This window comes from Leptosomus discolor, unplaced genomic scaffold (genome assembly GCF_034619465.1).
Source record: "Leptosomus discolor isolate bLepDis1 unplaced genomic scaffold, bLepDis1.hap2 HAP2_SCAFFOLD_29, whole genome shotgun sequence".
NCBI classification, from domain to species: Eukaryota; Metazoa; Chordata; class Aves; order Leptosomiformes; family Leptosomidae; genus Leptosomus; species Leptosomus discolor.
In genome coordinates, this window is record NW_028237772.1 from 37,901 (window position 1) to 55,447 (window position 17,547).

Sequence of the window (17,547 nt, forward strand, 5' to 3'; positions counted from 1 at the left end):
TTATTTTCAGTGAGCCTCCTTCAATATTGCCACCCTCCTCCCCCCAGCTCACTGACAGGAGGAGGAGGAGATCGTTTGCCTGCTGCTCATTTTTTCTCTCCTCGGTCTTACAGGCACGAATTGGGAAAGAGGGTGCAGAGGGGATGTTGGGCTTTTCTTTAATCCAATTGGATAGGAATATTTTTAAGATTCTAGTGGCTTGTCTGTCCATTACTTCTCTAGGTATTCCTTTTTTCAGCCCTTCCATCCACAAATCGACCCTCTTTCTTTGTCCCTCACTGTCTGACCCTCTCTTAAAAACATATTCCTCAATCTAATGAAAAGAAAGCTTTTTTTTTGTGCAAACTGTTCAGATCTCATAATTCCACGCATATAATCAGATTTCAAGACCCTCTATCAATTAAGTCGTCTGGAGACTGAACCAGGGCAGTCTAAATTGATATCTGAAAATTAGTCTTCCTCCTTCCCATCTGCCACAGTGGAACACTGAGTCTATTTGGTGAGGCAAAGCTCTTCCACCTCACTAGGGCAGGTACTGGGGGGCAGCACCGCGTTGCTTTAGCATTAGGAGTTTTCACAGTGGAGAGGGAAGATAACTACTTGCAGTAGAAAGTATTCCTTTTGACAGATGGCATAGCTGTCTGCATTCAAGATGGCATATTAAGAAGCAAAGATCGTTATTATTCAAAATATTTTATTTTGGATAAAATAAATAAAAGGAACTGTCGACTCTCAACCATGTCCAACTCGTGCTCTTCTGGAAGATGTTGACCATCTTTCTTGTGTAAACTCCACGCGTTCAGCAACTTCATCCAACCTTCTGCTACAATCAATTCTAAATCTGTTTTAAGTCTTTAAACTAGGATCGATGACTGTTTGTTCTCTAAGTCCTTGTGCCCGGCAGAAAACTGAGTACTTGAACCAGGCAAACACTAAAATCCTCATTGCCTGGGGCTAGCCAGTGAAATACAAAGAGAGGCCAGGACTGGGGGCAGTCATCTGCAGATAGATTCGGCAGGAGAGCTCTGGGCCGATCCACCGGGAGGTGGCTGTCACACCGTCGCCGCGGCACACGGGGATATTCGCCAGCATGTTTTCCTTCTCCTGCTCCGAAGAGCATCTGCTATAGGCCTAAAAGCAACACAAAGGAACAGCAGTGTCATCCAGTTGCATCCGTTGCTCAAAAAAATAATCCAAGCTCTGCGCCTGTCACCGCTCCACCCTTTGACAACGGACGCTCCTTTTTCACCCCATCTCTCCCCAGCTCTCATTTCGGAGATCACAGGCTGATGCAGAACCAATACTGCTCCCTCAGTAGCCTGCTCTGTAAGGCCAAAGCAATGGGTGCTGTGGCACCAGTTCCCTCACTGCCTTACTAAACAGCTCGCACAGAACTGTTGTGTCTATTTTAATACCAGTTGAATGATATCTTCCCCTCCTTACATTAGCTGGCTGCCTGCACACAGTCCTCAGTATTCCTGAGGCATCCTCACCCGGTACAGAAGCTGAGGAGAAGGGTAGACGGACACGATAGCCTCAGTCGTCTTGAGGCTGACCCGGTTAAATTGTTGTATCTGTCTCTTCCAAGCTTCCAAGAGACCCTTTTGAGAAGGAGCCGCCTTCACCCCTCTGCACCGCTCCTTCTCTAAGCTGAAAAGGGAGCCCCGTCTTCTCTCGCTCTCGCCTGGGGAGAACAAGGGATGGGAAAGAAAATGAGGCAATGAGGCTACGAAGAAAATCCTATCCCTGCACCTGTTGTCACACGGCCAACAGAGAAGGAGAGCCACCTCTCACTCCGTGCTGTTACAGACACCGCTGGCATCAAAGTAAATGCTAAAAACTGGGCCCGATTTTCTTTACATCCAATTTCCTACCGAAAAAGAAACAATCCTGTACTTGGGAGCAATCCTGACACAAGCCAACACACATACAAAGTGGTAAACAAGAATTCACTTTCTGACTGTCCACCGTAATGAAAGACTTCTACGTGTCACTGTTAATGACATCTTACCTCTTCTCACGGCCGAGATGTGACATACAGCAGCTGCTGTGACAGGAATGCTGTGATCGTGTGGGAGAGCACAAGGGGGCTTGCTTAGCCACTGCTGTGCAACCTGCTGCTGTTCTTCCTTATCCATGGCAGCAGCTAAGCAGCTCCTCCTCAGTAATGTCTCTCTTGGTTACACACGAAAGAAAAGCTGGTGCTGTAAAAGCCCAGCTCTAGTTGCGATCCCTTCCCACTCCTAAAATCAGACTGACAACAAGAGCTTTGCTCGATGTCAAGTGAGACTCCAATGTGAAACCAGCATCTGTCCCCACCCCTCCCCGGGCAGGACCTCCGTTTCCAAGAACCAACCCTGTGCTGAATGAGCAGCTGCTCTGTGTCGCCTGGTCTTTCAAAATCATCACACCGTGTTGCCTGAAGTGCAGCCCCGTACCTGCTGTTCCCCCGCAGTCCCTGTGAAAGTGCAGCCTCTCCAAAGAAGACATGACCAAACCTCGTCTGCTTACTCACTTGAACGGTGCTTCAGCTACAGCTTTTGTGAACACGGTGGCGTATGCTCCGAACTCCCCCCAGGTCTCAAAAAACCTGACTTGGATTGGTTTCCTCAGCTGCACATTGAGCAAGGCCTGTAAAGATCATTGGAAACAACAGATGGAACAATGGATCTTCTCACATCCAACTCCACTCTTGGTTGAAAGGGTCACAGCATCTTGCTCGAGGACAAGAACATCGAATCTCTCCCCGTTTGGGGAACAGCTTATTTAAGGCACTGAAGTATTATGGGGCAGCCTGTCTCCTGCCAGTTAAGAGCAGTTGAGTGCCATTTCAGCTGCTGCAGCTCCTCAGTGGCAGGCGCTTGTTCCACGCAGGCCAGCCAGCCCAAGGCAGCGCTGACATGCTTTGCCAGCGGGCCACGAAGGGCGAGAGATGCTGAGCGAGACGGACGTCAGGATGGAGGTGAACGAGACACGTCGGTCCGTGGCAGAGCAGGAACGTCCCTGAGCAGGGGGGAGCTGAGCCCAAAGAGTTCTGTCCACAGACACACGGACTAACGGGGGCTGAATCCCCCCGTCCAAAAAGTGTGGGATTGGGTCAAATGCTCAAGCAATGGCAGACAACGAGAGCTGGTGGCTGCGTGCCATCAGTTTGAAAAGGACTCACCTCTTCCACGTCCATTCTGGTTACCACCGGGCCAGAGTCCTCAGCTTTCCTTTTTCTCCCTTTTCGCTGTCCCTCCTCTTGGTTTCCATTCACCGCTGCCTGTCCCAGTCTGGTTTTTGACGGAACTAGGAAAGACCTAAGAAGAGTAAAGCAAGGCTGGGAGCTCACGCTCTTCCCCAGGTCATTGTGGTGACAGGCTGGATGGACCTTTGCTTCTGTTTCTATACAACAAAGCGTGGAGCAGTTCTGGGTGGGAACACCTCTTACGCTCCAGTCTTTGCTAGAAGGAGTTAATGTAAGCGCTGATGGTGTTTTTCAAGGGCAGAGACAACACAGAAACATTTGGAGGGAAAAGAGTTTAACCTGAAACAATTTTGTGCTCCAACTATGGCCAGCGCCAGAGTTTTCCCGGGCATTTTCTCCATCGCATGAGCTACGTAACTCTGGAGGGTCTCCTGTCCTTCAGCACAGCCCTGGGCCTCCTGCAAAGATCAACAGAGAAAAGGAGTTAAACCCTTCTGAGGTGCACATGCAAGCACAGCAACCTATGGCTCTGATTCTGCAGCTGGATCTGCAGATGAGAAAATCTGTTTGCGATGCTTCTCAGGGGCAAGCAGGCAATACTTGATGCAGCACAAAGTTACGGCAGTGGCCTCACTGCCCTTTATTTCCTGCCCTAACCCGTGACAGGCAGAAGGAAATCAAAAATAATCTCACTTCATCTGCCAATGTTACCTCCTCAAAAATCTGTGACAAGTTGTAACTGGGAACGAAAGCTTGTCAGAACTTTGCATTGTACAACCCTAGTGGTTTTGACCCGTTAATGGCTTCTAAAACCAGATTTCTGGTTTACTGAAACTGTGGCTCCAACCCCCATCAAAACCTTCCTGCCGTGAAGGGGGATGACAACCACCACCTTCACAGCAAGGCATGTCTGGGGGCACAGAACTCATCAGCACTCTCACTTGTACGCAGTTGTGAACCATGGACAAAAGCTCCTCCAAGTGAAGCACAGCCAGGACATTGGGATCTTCTGCCCATTCGTCTTCTTCTTCCATCTGTCCAGACAGGAAAACAAACAGCCAGACCAACAGTCTGCTTCTGAGTCGCTCCAACCAGCGCTGCCACTCAGAGCTCTGAGGCAGGGAGATTCGAGGGTTTTTACTTGGGTTGCTAAATACAATTGCTAACGAGTGCAAGTAACAGAGGAAGGAAAGGGCAAGAACAGGGAGATTTTGCTCACAAACCTGAGATGACACGATCTTCCTCCTCCAGGTGATGCTCAATTCTATCTCAATCATTTTTAGCAGAGAGGAGGTCATGAGAGGGTCAGCTTTCTTGATAAGAAAACCAGTGTTTTCTGTCCGTGCCTTTTGTTGCTTTGTTTAAGGAGGAATTCTGTGGCGTGAAAGGTAGTTTGTGTTCCAGAGAAAGTCAGTGTCTACAACAACTGATTGTTTTTTTTTTCCCTTGACTTGCCCTGGTTGTAACTCGAGAATTTGCACAAAATGCTTCACTGAGCGTGTTCAGGGTAGGAATTCTATGTACGCCAGTGTGTAGTCCTGGCTTGGAGTCTTCTCGTCTGTAAGAGTTCAGAGTATGACTGTGTAAGGAACCGCCCCACGGCCGAGGAGGAAGCTGAAAGGGAGATCACAGCTTGTCTGTTCTCCAGGCCATGTCAGGCCCATCCCAGCAACCAGCAGTGCCTGTGCCTCATGTGACGAGGCCTGGCTGGAACAGGAATTTGTGCCAGGCCTTCGGCATCGCTGCCGAGAGTTTTATTCCTCCCTGGGCAGCAGCAGCAGCAGCAGCACTTGAGATGGGGCCTCTTTGCAGGGGCCTTAGGCCGTGGGGGTCTTGTTGCAAATCTGCAGTGGGTAAGAAAAACTCCTCTACCCACAGTGAGATCAGTAGAGACGTCCTTTAATAACGATGCGCCCCGGGGACATGGGATCCTTCCCCAAGATGTCCGCCTGCACATTGCAATCAACAGAGATTTAGACAGTAAATTGATACATAGTTCATTTATACAATACAGATTTAATTTCATCCTCTCGATGATTGGTTCTTCTTTTCTCATTTCTGATGCAAATTAGCGCGCAGCCTCTGTCGTAGTCTTCTGTTGTTCTCTTTTGAGTAGGGGGTGTAATTTGGGTAGGTGGACCGTGGGTCGGAGGTCTCGACCACTCCTCGAATGGACCGTGTTTGGTCAAGGAACATGTTCTTGGCCAGGGAACATGTCCTTGGCTCACAGGCTCTTGGCTCGTCCCTGCTTTGGTCACGATTCTAAGATTATACACATCGAGCACCATCCTAAATCCTGTCTTGCAGACATCTTGGACTACAACACACTGTCCTTGTTTCTTACCACTAAGAGATTATTGGTTACTGAATACCTTGGGTCTGGAATTTTATAGAGGCGTGCTAGCAGCATAAGCAATACAGATTTTATTTTATATTTAATCATTTATTCTATTTGAGACTGATCTAAATAAAATTATCATTAGTCATGCTTACTAATTACTAATTAGAATTCTTGATATTCAAATCAGAATAAGGGGTTTTCAAACAGGATCACTGGTACCTAACAGGTTTCAAATTTCTCTAGTTCCTAAACTGCAGTCACCTGGTGAAGTTTCTATGGTTACAGGTTTCAAAACACACACACAGTTCTAACTTTTTAAATCTAATGATTTTAGAGAACATTTCCCCCCTTTGAAAGTATTGATAATCATACTCAATACTTTCACTCATTTATAGTGCATTGTCACTGAATCCTACGTTGTCATATGATGGTGGATCCTTTGGTTGTTCACCCTGGTGTCTTGTCACCACTTGCGTAATTATTCGGTTACACTCTGTTTTCTGTGTCAATTGTTGTTTCAAGCATTTATAGGTCAGAGCAAGTACTCTAAGTACCGGGCTAAAGTGATTAAGGTCTGTATTAAGGATTTTATCCATGAACTCAGATTCCATCCTAATTCGTAAAAATTTTGTCTATCCAACTTTCTGACATATCCTCCTGATTTTATGTGTTTCTTGTTCTATTTTCCCTAACAACTCCAAATCATGTTCCACATCCTCCGTTACGTTTGGAATATGTATACAGCAGTGATCTATCTTGTCCTTTAAAAATCCACACACACCATGTTCCTTTAATAACAACAAGTCCAATGCCATCCTATTCTGTAGGGCCATTTTTGATGTAGCCTGCAGTTGCATGTTTATCTTTTTCAATCCTCTACGTGATACATTCGCTAATCGTTCAACTTGTCCAGTCAGTCTATACCACCGCTCCCTATTCCTATAGGATGCTATAGGGTTTAGGAGAGATTCCAGCGCCCATCCTATTTTCACTCCTGTCCCCGGGTCATTCCAAATCTCGTTATCTTCTGCTTCTGATCTTTTAGTTAGTCTGGATATAGGTAAATTTTCCTGGCTTCCTTTAAAGGGAGTTTTCTTCCATATCGGGCGTAATGTCAGTAATCCTAAAGTAATTTGTCTAACTTTCCCATCTATGGGTGGATGAGTGGTCCAGGTGCCATCGCTCATTACCCATACCAAATGTCCGGGGCTTGGAATTGTATATCTTAAGTAACTACTTTTCCGGAGAGTTGTCATATTCCTATTATTTTGCAATCCCTGACATAAACACCCATAGTTCAGAGCTGCTGCTAAAGGGGTAACAAGTTGTATTGCTTGGTTCTCTGTACTGCAATCATATACCTGTTCACAGCGCCACCAAGGAACGATCTTTTCCGTTTCCCTTATCGATGTGGTTTTATCTATTACCATTGGACTTACTGTGTGCTTTAATCCATCCCGTTTAAAACACCATGGGCCCTTTGCCATATATTGAAATTATAGACGTACACCTGTAGACCAATTAGAATTCCACTGCTCCTCTTGTTTCACACTTTGGTTAGTTTTTTCACATTCCCGTTTCACAGTCATTTGACTCACATTTTTCTTTCTTTGCTCATCATAGGAGCACCAACCTACAGTCTTAAATCTCTCTCTTTTGGTAAAGACATAATTCAATAATTTCTCTCAATCCTCCTTATTCCCGGGGCTCTTCCATTGCTTTCTGATATTTTTTACCTTTTTCTGCCATTCAAATTCTGGTTTCTGTTTACAATGGGTAGTTTCATTCTTTTTTCTACAATAGTCAGATTCATTGTCAGTATTTCCCATGGGACTGATTCCCCGGCTGCTCACGGTAGGCGCAAACAAGAGTGATTTGTGATACATTTTGCAAGTGTGCAAATTCTTTAATCAAACCTATCATTACATTTTCTTCTTGTGTTTTACCCGGTACTGATATTACCTGTTCTGTGTCTGGTTCCCCTTCTTCATCACGTTTTTTCCTCATTGATCTCTCATTTTTCACCTGTACCTGTTTGTTTATATTCCTCCGCCCATTACTCGAATCACAGGTTTGCATCTGAGTGTCATTAGTTACCCAGATCAAACCTGGCAGCGACCTTTTCTCTGTCCAGGTTCCCACCATCATAGGCTGTAACAGGAAAATAAAGTTCAGGTAATTAATCATGTTTCAGTGTCAATTTCAGAGTCTCTGGATTTCCAATTACTCTCCAGTTTGAAGATGGTACTTTCTTTACTCTAGTATAATGGATCCAAGCATCTGATTCAGCAATCTTGATTGCAGTAAACGTGGTTAGCAGTACTTGATATGGTCCCTTCCAGTTCTCCTGTAGAGGCTCTGTTGTCCAGGTCTTTCTGTAGACGTAGTCTCCAGGCTGGAAGTTATGGACTGGATTCTCCAAAGTCAAGGGTCAATTCCACACTATTGCACTCCGCAGTTTAACTGAAGTTTTTTCCAAGAGAAAGCAAATAATTATACACATCTTGTTTTCCTGTTCTATGTATGCTTGGATTGGGTTCAGGTGACTCGTGTGGTTTTTCATACATTAATTCCTTGGGGCTAACAGACATCCCGCTTTTTGGCTGTACTCTAATTCTCAATAATGCCAGTGAGAGTGCTTGAGGCCATTTCAAATTAGCCTCCTGACATATTTTACTGATTTGCCTTTTTATGGTCTGGTTCATTCTTTCTACTTTTCCACTAGATTGTGGCCTCCAAGAGGCATGCAAATCCCAGGTTATTCCTGGAGCTTTACTGATATCTTGCACCACAGGTGCTACAAAATGTCGGCCCCTATCTGATGACATTCCAAGGGGTACTGCAAACCTTGGGATTATTTCCTGTAAAAGCCATTTGACTGTTTCTTTAGCTTGATTTGTACGACAGGGAAAGGCCTCTGGCCATCCAGAAAAGGTATCAACCCTGACCAGAATATATCGATACCCTCATCTGCCAGTAATCACCAGGTTGCATTCCGGTTTTTAATTGACCCATTTAAACCTTTTTCTGTATGACAGGATTATTACTTTTTTTTTAGACAGAGTTGACATTTGACTGCAACTAATTTAGCCATCTCTATCATCTTTACTGATATTACATGCTGCTTCAGAAATGTCACTAGAGCTTCCACACCCCAGTGGCATTCCCGATGTTTTATCTGCAATGTTTCTTTCCTAATCAATGGAGGCACAATAACCTGACCTTCAGAGGCAGTTCACCATCCTTCTGAGTTTTTCTTTGCATTTAATAATTGAGCTAATTCCTCATCTTCTTTTGAGTATCTAGGAGATCCTTTAGGGAGCATTACAGTTCTGGTGGGAATTAGTGCCATCTGTAATGCTTGTTGTTGGGCTACCTTCCTGGCAACTTGATCTGCCAGTCTGTTCCCTTCGGCTCTCTTTGTATTTCCTGTTTGATGTGCTTTACAGTGCGTGATTGCCACTTGGGCCGGTTTTTGAACTGCCAGTAACAATTGTAATATCTCCTTCTGATGCTTTATATTTGCCCCCGGGAGGACAATAGTCCTCTTTCTTCCCCTAATGCCTATGGACATGGACTACTCCAAAAGCATATTTTGAGTCTGTTCAGATGTTTACTTTCTTTACTTTACTTAGTTCCAATGTCCGTGTTAAGGCAATCAATTCTGCCTTCTGAGCTGATGTCGTGTTAGGTAATGCCTTTGCTTCTATGACAGAATTTTCAGTTGTTACTGCATATCCAGCCTATCCAGTTCCGTTCTGTACAAAGCTGTTGCCATCTGAACAGTTCCCACTCAGGGTTTTCTAAAGGGACATCTTTTAGACCTTCTCGACTGGAATATGTGTGTCCAATCATCGCTATGCAGTCGTGCTCAGGTCTCTTCCTCCTGTGAAGCACTTAAGAAAACGGCCAGGTTCACAAGATTAGTTGTTTTCAAAATCACATCATCTTGTTCTGTAAGGATTACTTGGCATTTCATCATTCTACTAGGGGAAAGCTAATGCCCCCCCTTTTGTTCCAGCACAGCAATAACCGTATGTGGGACATAAACCGTAACGACTCTTCCCACAGTGAGTTTTCGCGTTTCTGCTACTGCTCGCAAGCATGCAGGCCATCCCTTACTCACTGTGTCCAGTTGCTTGGCAAAACATCCCACCAGTCTCTTCCAGCTTCCCATCCTTCGGGTCAGGACTCCCAAAGCAAGGTGTTGTCTTTCATGCACAAACAATTCAAAGTCTTTAGTTCTATCAGGCAGTCCCAAAGCTGGTGCTGACATTAGTGCTCGCTTAAGGTTTCGGAAGGCCTATTGTAGCGAGGGACCCCACACAAGAGAGGCAGACTTCTGGGCCTCGTAGAGTGGTTTGGCTGTCAGTCCACAATTCATCATCCAGAGACGACACCGGCTGTCCATTCCCCAAAACGCTCTTAACTCGTGCATAGTCTGAGGTTCAGGAATGGCACAAATTGCTTCCTTACGAGCAGTTCCCAGCTTTCTCTGTCCCTTTGGAATCTCAAACCCCAAGTAGATGACTGCCTGGCTTTCAATCGGGGCTTTCTTCTTAGACGCCTTATACCCATTAAATCCCAGGAAATTCAAAAGTTCAACGGTTACCTGGATACAAGCCGACTTTTCTTCAGTAGCTATCAGAATGTGTCCACATACTGTAGGAGCAGGTGTTCTGGTCGCGAAGTTACCATTTTCTCCATTGTCCAGATTCCAGTTCCTTTGCCAGCTGGCTACCGAAGATCATTGTGCTGTTTTTAAAACCTCGGGGTAGTCGTGTCCACGTTAGCTGTACTTTGTGTCCTGTCTGTGGGTTTTTCCACTCAAAGGCAAACAATTTACTACTCTCCTGTTCCAGAGGTATGCAAAAGAAAGCATCTTTCAAATCAAGCACTGTAAACCACTGGTATGTCTCTTTAAGGGCAGTCAGCAATGTGTATGGGTTTGCCACCACTGGGTGGAGGCCTTTGACAGTTTGGTTTACAGCTCGCAAATCTTGCACTAACCTACAGTTGCCCGAAGGCTTCCGTACTGGTAAAACAGGAGTATTATACTCTGACTCCCACTTCTCTAAAATTTTGGACTCCAGAAATTTATCAATTAAATTTTAATTCCCTCCTTTGTTCCAGGTTTGATTGGATATTGTTTAATCCTTACCAGTCTCGCACCTTCCTCTAATTCAATTTTTACAGGTTGTGCCAATTTAGCTTTTCCTGGGCTATCAGTTTCTCATACCATGGGGATTACGGCATAATTCATTTCAGGGGGGAATTTCCTATAGCTTTGGTTTTTCTATATCATTAAAGTTTCTCCTATCTTCGATTCAGGTACTTTTAACAACAGTGCTCCATTTTCAAAAATGATTTATGCATTTAATTTAGATAACAGATTTCTTCCCACTAAGGGTATTGGACGTTCTGGAACATACAAAGATTCATGTGTTACATGGTTGTTTTCAAATTTCAGATCCAGGGGTTGTAGGAATGGCCAGTTATCCTCTTTCCCTGTGGCTTCAATAATATTTGCTGGTTTTTGCTCTTATCATTCCTTTTTGTGTATTCAAAACTGAGAACGTTGCTCCAGCACCTACTAAAAATGTAACCTCTCTTTTTTTTTTTCTTTTTTTCCTCCCAGCCTTCAGTCTTAAGGGGGTTATTAAATGAGTACGATATCGAGTTTTCCTGGACACTGGTGAAGAGGGTTCTATTTCAGATTCTTTGTCCTCTATTCCACTACTGCCTGGAGAGGCTGGACCCCTTCTGCACCAGTGTCCCGGGTCAGTTGCCCAGATCTAGGCTGAGGTTTGTGTTCAGGAGGAGGTACTGGGACAGGGGGGTGTATGAGGTCAGCAGGAGCTGCCGGGGCGGTAGGAGCAACATCTAGTTCAGGACCTGTATCTACCTGTCCCCCCTTTTTAAGTACTAAATGCCTAAGACAAGTTTTCAACTTAGTCCATGCAGAGCAGCGCTCCTGATCGTTTTTATCCTTTATCATAAGAGACATTACTTGATCAGTCAACCCACATTCTTCCTGCCACTCAGGTTTTTCTCTTAGATAAAAGAATAGATCCACATACGGAGCTTTGTCCTATTTTCCTTCCCTTTTACAAAATAACATCAATTGTAAAATAGTGTTATAGTTTAGGGTCCCATTCAAGGGCCATACTTCTCCATTTTCTAGCTTATACATTGGCCATACATGATGATAATATTCAGTAGGTTGCCTCTTACGTAGCTCTTCATGCATCTCTTTCCAGTGAGCCAAAAGACAACCTAAAGGACAAGTCCTTGGTATGGGACTCTCATTTCCTTCCTTCTACGATATTGGAAGGAATATTATATTTTAAATTACCACAATATAATATGATACTTTCAACTCTCACACCGTTCTTTTGCTTCACTTCTCTCCGGCTGCACCCCTCGCAGGATAACAAAAACGTGGATCAAAGCTCCACACTCGCTTTGTAGCTGAGCTATGTCTCATTCAAACCACAATTAACAAGGGCCCATTATTACTCCCACACAATAAATCATCAACAACAATAGTACTATCAAAATAACAATTAAAACAGCAGCTTTATAATAATATGTTTATATCACGGTACCTTTACCGGATTACCACACGGGGACTCACAGCCCTTTACCAATGCGAACCCTGCGGAGCTTTCGCTCCGTCTTACCGGGCGGTGCCCAGGCTTACACAGACGGGAATTCCCCAGCCCCAGCTCTGTGGAACTTTCGCTCCGTCTGACAGGCAGGCTATAATATAATCAGTTGAACGATGCTTCTGTTGCTGGTGAAACTCCTCTTGGGCCTTGAGGGACAGGTGGGGTTTGGCAATGAAGTTTGGGACTTCATCTTGCTTGTCCCCCTTGTTGGAAGGGCATGAATAAATCTCCAGGTAACAAAACAGGAATTGGTGTGGTTACTCTTGGCCTTTTCCTTCCCCTCCTACTCTGAAGAGGATGCTGTCCTCCACAGTATCACAAGCTGATACTTGTCTGCTCCCGGGACATTGATGCAACTGTATATTGAATTCCAACCATGTCACTTCAAGGCAGCTCAGCTGTGGGAGCTTGTGCTGCTGGAGAGCCCTGTAAGTGGTAGCTCATACAGAAATGGGCCCTTGTCCAGTTTAGTTACGATTCCAGTGGAAAACTGGTTTCAGTCCTCACCTATCCAAACGCAAAGTAATTTGCTGTGTATCACCACTTTCTTACCTTATCTCCTGCAAAAACCACTTGATTAGTGACCTTACCCTCCTGCATGCCTTAGGCACAAATGTAAAACAATCAAGCTGTGGCTTGGTAGCTGTCTTTTGGCAAGATGTGGGGTAGATTATGGGGTGAACTTGTCCAGAACTCTCAGCAGAAAGTTGCTCTTCTCTCCACTTTTCTAATCTGATGGATACCTGGTTTTGAGTGAGATAGATAAAGTCTGTTACTGGAGGTGTAAAATACGGAGGTAATATCTGCCTAAAAGCAGCCTGTAAGCTCTTAGTGCATCCTGGTTGTGTCGCAGCATCTGCTGTGGAGCTGTGCTGTGCCAGGCAGAGGTGAAAATGCAGCTAGGGTTAGGGCATGCTGTGAGTGTCTGTACTTGCCCTCTCTGCTACATGTTCTTTCTGGTCCAGTTGAGTGATTTGAAAAGTGTCTTCCCACCTCAAGTGGCCCGTCAAACAAAGCCCTTGATCAGCTCTTCCTGCTCTGTTTACCATCACCAGCGATTCTGGTGGTGTGAAGCCTGATGGCAGAGTGAAGCAGGGTTCAGCTTTGTCCCTGTGTTGTTGCTTGTGAAAGGTAGGACGTGTGCTACTCGCTCAGAGCTGTATGCTTCCCTCCGCCAAAACTGGCCAGAAAAAACTCCGGTTGTTGAAACACAACCAGTCTGCAGGTCTGCCTGGCTCAGCTCCCCCAAAGCTGGGTCTGGGCAGTTAGGAGGTGGGGGTACTCCTGTGGCTGAGACTCACCATGGAGCAGCCTGCTCTGGGCTACAGTGAGATCGGTGTGGAGCATCCTGTCCTCCCTCTCCAGGCTCTGCACTTCAGGATCCCTGGCAGTGGTGTTACAGCCAGAAGGGAGGCGAAAGCCGTGGCTGGGAGCAGCCCCAGAGCCCTACAGCGGTGACTTGTACTTTGTGCCGTTCTTTGTGGGCTTCGTAGTGAGTTGGCTGGGCTCCTGCGTCCTGGCTCGCGCCTTTACTCCCTGTTTTAGTAGAAATCACGTGCCTTGTTAATTAACGAGTGTTACGCAGTGTAAAGGCTGATTTATTGTCCTGGGAGTGTAGCCTGGTGTGATACCCAGATTTGGTATCCTATGGAGCCATAAGGGAAAAATGCCAAAGGTGCTTAAAATTGCACTTCTGAAAGGGCTGCGCTAAAGCGGCAGCAACAGGTCAAGTCACTCAAAACGCAGAATTCGGAGCCTTTGAGACAGGATGTCACTGCGAGGTTATGCTCTCTGATTGTGTGCTCTTTGTGTCTCAGAGCTTGCAGCTGGCTTGGGGCTGTGCTTTCACCAATGTGTGTGGACTCTTTGGATGTTTCCTCATCCTCAAGAAAAGGAGTGGAGCACCATCTGTTAAATCATTTCAGTGGCTTTGAAATTCAGTACTTTGTACAGAGAGCTGATGGTCTGCTTCAAACCCAGAGCCCAGCAAACTGCCATGAAGGAGGAGAGTGCGGGTGAAAAACTGGAGTGAGCGTAGGGCTGTGCCTACTCCCCACCCCCGTCTCTTTCCTAGGTTTAGACTGGGCACAGGGATGTTATCTGTCCTTCCAGCTCTATCTCTTCACAAAACACTTTGTTCTTCCATTTTGCTCATAGACTCTGTTGTAAATGCAGCACTATTTTTCTTGGTGATTATCACTTGAATGCACACTGTTAGCTCCAGGGTTTGTTTTAGCATTTCTTAACCCATTTGTCAGCACTTCACGGAAGCAACAGGTTTATGCACCTGGGAATGCTGTTTCTTCATGCCGGTGATAATCTTGCCTTGAACGTGTGGTGCTTTATTACTCCCATCAGAATGAAAGCACAAGTTAGAGTGTGCAGGTTATTTCCCCACCACCCCTCAGTGTTCTTTGGTATTCTTGTTTTATAAAAATGGTGGTTGGTTTGGGTTTTTTCTCTTCTCTCTTTTTTTTTTTTCTTTGTCTTTTTCCGCCCAGAAGCTAAGATACCACAAGCATCTTTTCTGACTCTCCAGAAAAAACCCCCAGCAACTCTTTTAACCCGACTTGTAATCCAAGGGGTTATGCCAGGCAGAAGTGCAGCTGTGGCTTGCTTCTGTTGCCCTCTTTTGTCTACGTACAAATGGAGGTCTTGTGTCTGGGAGAAAAATGTTCTTTATTATTTGAATCATTTTTCAAGCCACCTTCTCGTGACAGTTCTGACTTGCACGTCTTGATATGTCCAAAGATTTGGAAGGAAAAGAAATGGACCGTGGTAACCTGTGCATAAGCTCTCGCTGCATCGGAGCAGTTCTCTTGAGATTTGATGTGGTTGTAGGTAGATCTTTGGCTTGCAATATTTTTCTTTTCTTTGCAGAGAAAATTGAAGAAGAAAAAGGGAGAACTTCTCTTTAGGATCTGGGTAGGTCTACCTGTTGCCTACCATACTCTAAAAGTAAAGCAAAATTGCATTTAACACCAGCCATTTGAAAACAGCATTTAAAACCAGAGTGATGTGAAGCACTGCTGTTGTTGCTAGCTGCTGTGTTAGCCTTTAAGCATAGCAAGGAATGTGTCTGCTTTCTTTGTGGAACAGAAGGATACTGATTTGCTGAAACTTCATGTATTCGTGAGCAGAATAGTGCTAAATTTGAGCTCTGTAGGCCAGTGCACCATTTGTTAAAAAAAACCTTTTCCCTAGCCTGGCTGTTGTAAACAGAAATGGTGCTCATCTGTGGATGCACACGAAGGGTGGGATGGCAGCCAGAGGGAATCCTTTTGGTATTTCACAGCTCCTGCCAGGAGTTTTGTTACTGTCCAGACTAGATAATAAATTAATAACTAATCTAAGCAGGTAGGTAGTGCCTGTAATTGAAATTGATGGTCTGCTTCTCTCTTGTGATGCTTAATCTTACTTTATTACAAATATTCTTCCTTCTCATAAGAATATTTTCCCTTCAGGATTGAGACATGACTTTGCACTTGAAAGAGGCCTCAGAAATAGCAGTGCAGGGGAGGCTGGGGAATCTGTGTGCAAACAGCAATTAACTCTTAAGTCCAAGGTAGCTGTGACTTTAACTGCAAAACCTGCCAAGGATTAATGTCACTTTGGCCAAAACAGAGCCATTGGACACCTTTTATACAGTTCTGGGAGGTTTGCAGCAAACCAGCCCGTGGAGTAGGGCGTGCGTGTGAAGGACAGCACTGCACATGGATCTCTGGAGCTGTGGTCCTTCTAAAGGACCTTCTTCCGTCACATCCCTCAGTCTGACTTGCTCACCCAGCTGGGCTTGCACTCTGGGCATTGCCAGGCACTGAGGAGTTGTGGGAATAGTACTGGATCAGCCTGCTGTGCCGGATGAGGAGTTTCGTGTAGGACTTTTTTGACCCAGGAGGGCTGGAATCAATATTCAGATGGGCTTTTTGATGGGCAGTGGCTTGTGTTCTCATGCTGCTCAAGTATTAGATTGAAGGAGGTTACGTTCAAGGAGAAAAATCTTGCTATCTAGGGTGTCCAAAACGCCTGGCCTCTTGAGAAGCCTCTGTGGCCAGAATCCTGGTAAGACCTGAGCTGACGAAGAGGAGGGGTACCAAGTGCCTCGGTAGGACGCTTGGCTGCGCTCCCTGTAGAGAGTATCAATCCGGGGGGTGCAGGTGGGCCAGGGAAGTGTTACAAAATGCTGGATGTTCCTCTTTGCTTCAGTGGTTAGATCAGCTCAGATTATCACCTGGTGACACGTGCATGCCCACCACCACGTCCTTTCTGTGCTGGGAGGGTTTGTGCCGAGTTCACTATGTCAACCAGCACCCTCTGGCAAGTGAGAGGTTTGGCTTATGGACAGCAAGTCCCTGGCCAGTATCAGAGGCTGATTGCTGTTTGGTGTGAGTCTGAAGACTCTGTTACGTCTGGACGCTCTCCGTGCATCCTAGTTCATATCTCTGTTATTTTTTTCTACTGCTGCTGCAAGTTTTTCTGGATAAAGGTTAAAGGCTGTTACACCTGTAGTTTTTGCATGAACCATGTGAGTGCCAAAGTAGCATCAGGAGGGAGTGGAGCCTTATTTCCCAGTGCATCTCTTCACCATGTGTCAGGTAGCACAGCTCATCAGTGTATCTTTTTCCTTCCAATTGCTGGTTGCTCTGAGCTTGCAGAACTGTGTTGGAACTGGTTTTGTCCTGCTCTTTCCATTAATCCAGTTTAAAAAAAAAAATCAACAAATTTGTTTCTGCAAACTTCCTTAGGCTTTCTTTGCCTGAGCAGGTATTATTAAGGTCCTTACGCTCTCTGAAAGAGCCTTGTGTGTTTGGTGGTAGGAGAGAAAGGTAGCGAGCCACAGTGCGAGTCTCCGATCCTTCAGATGAACTAGTGAGTCCAGCAGGTGAAAAACAGCCCGTTGTAATAAAGCATGTGCCCTTTCCAATGAGGAAAGGGCAAGGGTGGGCTCAGGGTGCAGAGGGGGGCCGCTGGGTGCGGGGCCACGGGGAGCAGGGATGGGGGGTTCGGGCTGGGAGGGGGGGGCTGGAGGGTTGAGAGAGTAGGGCTGGGGGGCCGGGGTGTGGAGAGCTGGTAGGGGGGGCTGGAGGTGGCCGGGGTGACGGGGAGGGGGACTCTTCATCCCCCAGAAAGCGCTGCCCTCGGTGGGGGGCACCCTGACAGCGGTTGGATGGCGTTTGGTTGCTTTCTGTGGGGAGGAGGAGGCTGGCAGCTGCCCATCCCTCCTGTCCTCCCAGGACTCCAGGCAAAAAAGCTCCCGGCCTCCCCCCTGTCCTCCCAGGTCTCCAGACAAAAAGGCTCCCGGCCTCCCCAGGTCGGGCTGTGTGTTTTCGGGCAGGGCAGCAGCG

General features: G+C 46.0%; 1 pseudogene; it reads right to left on the minus strand.

The window, feature by feature from the left end:
- Positions 1-954: 954 nt before the first annotated feature.
- Positions 955-4,488, minus strand: LOC147412829 (structure-specific endonuclease subunit EME1-like; annotated as a pseudogene).
- Positions 4,489-17,547: the final 13,059 nt, after the last annotated feature.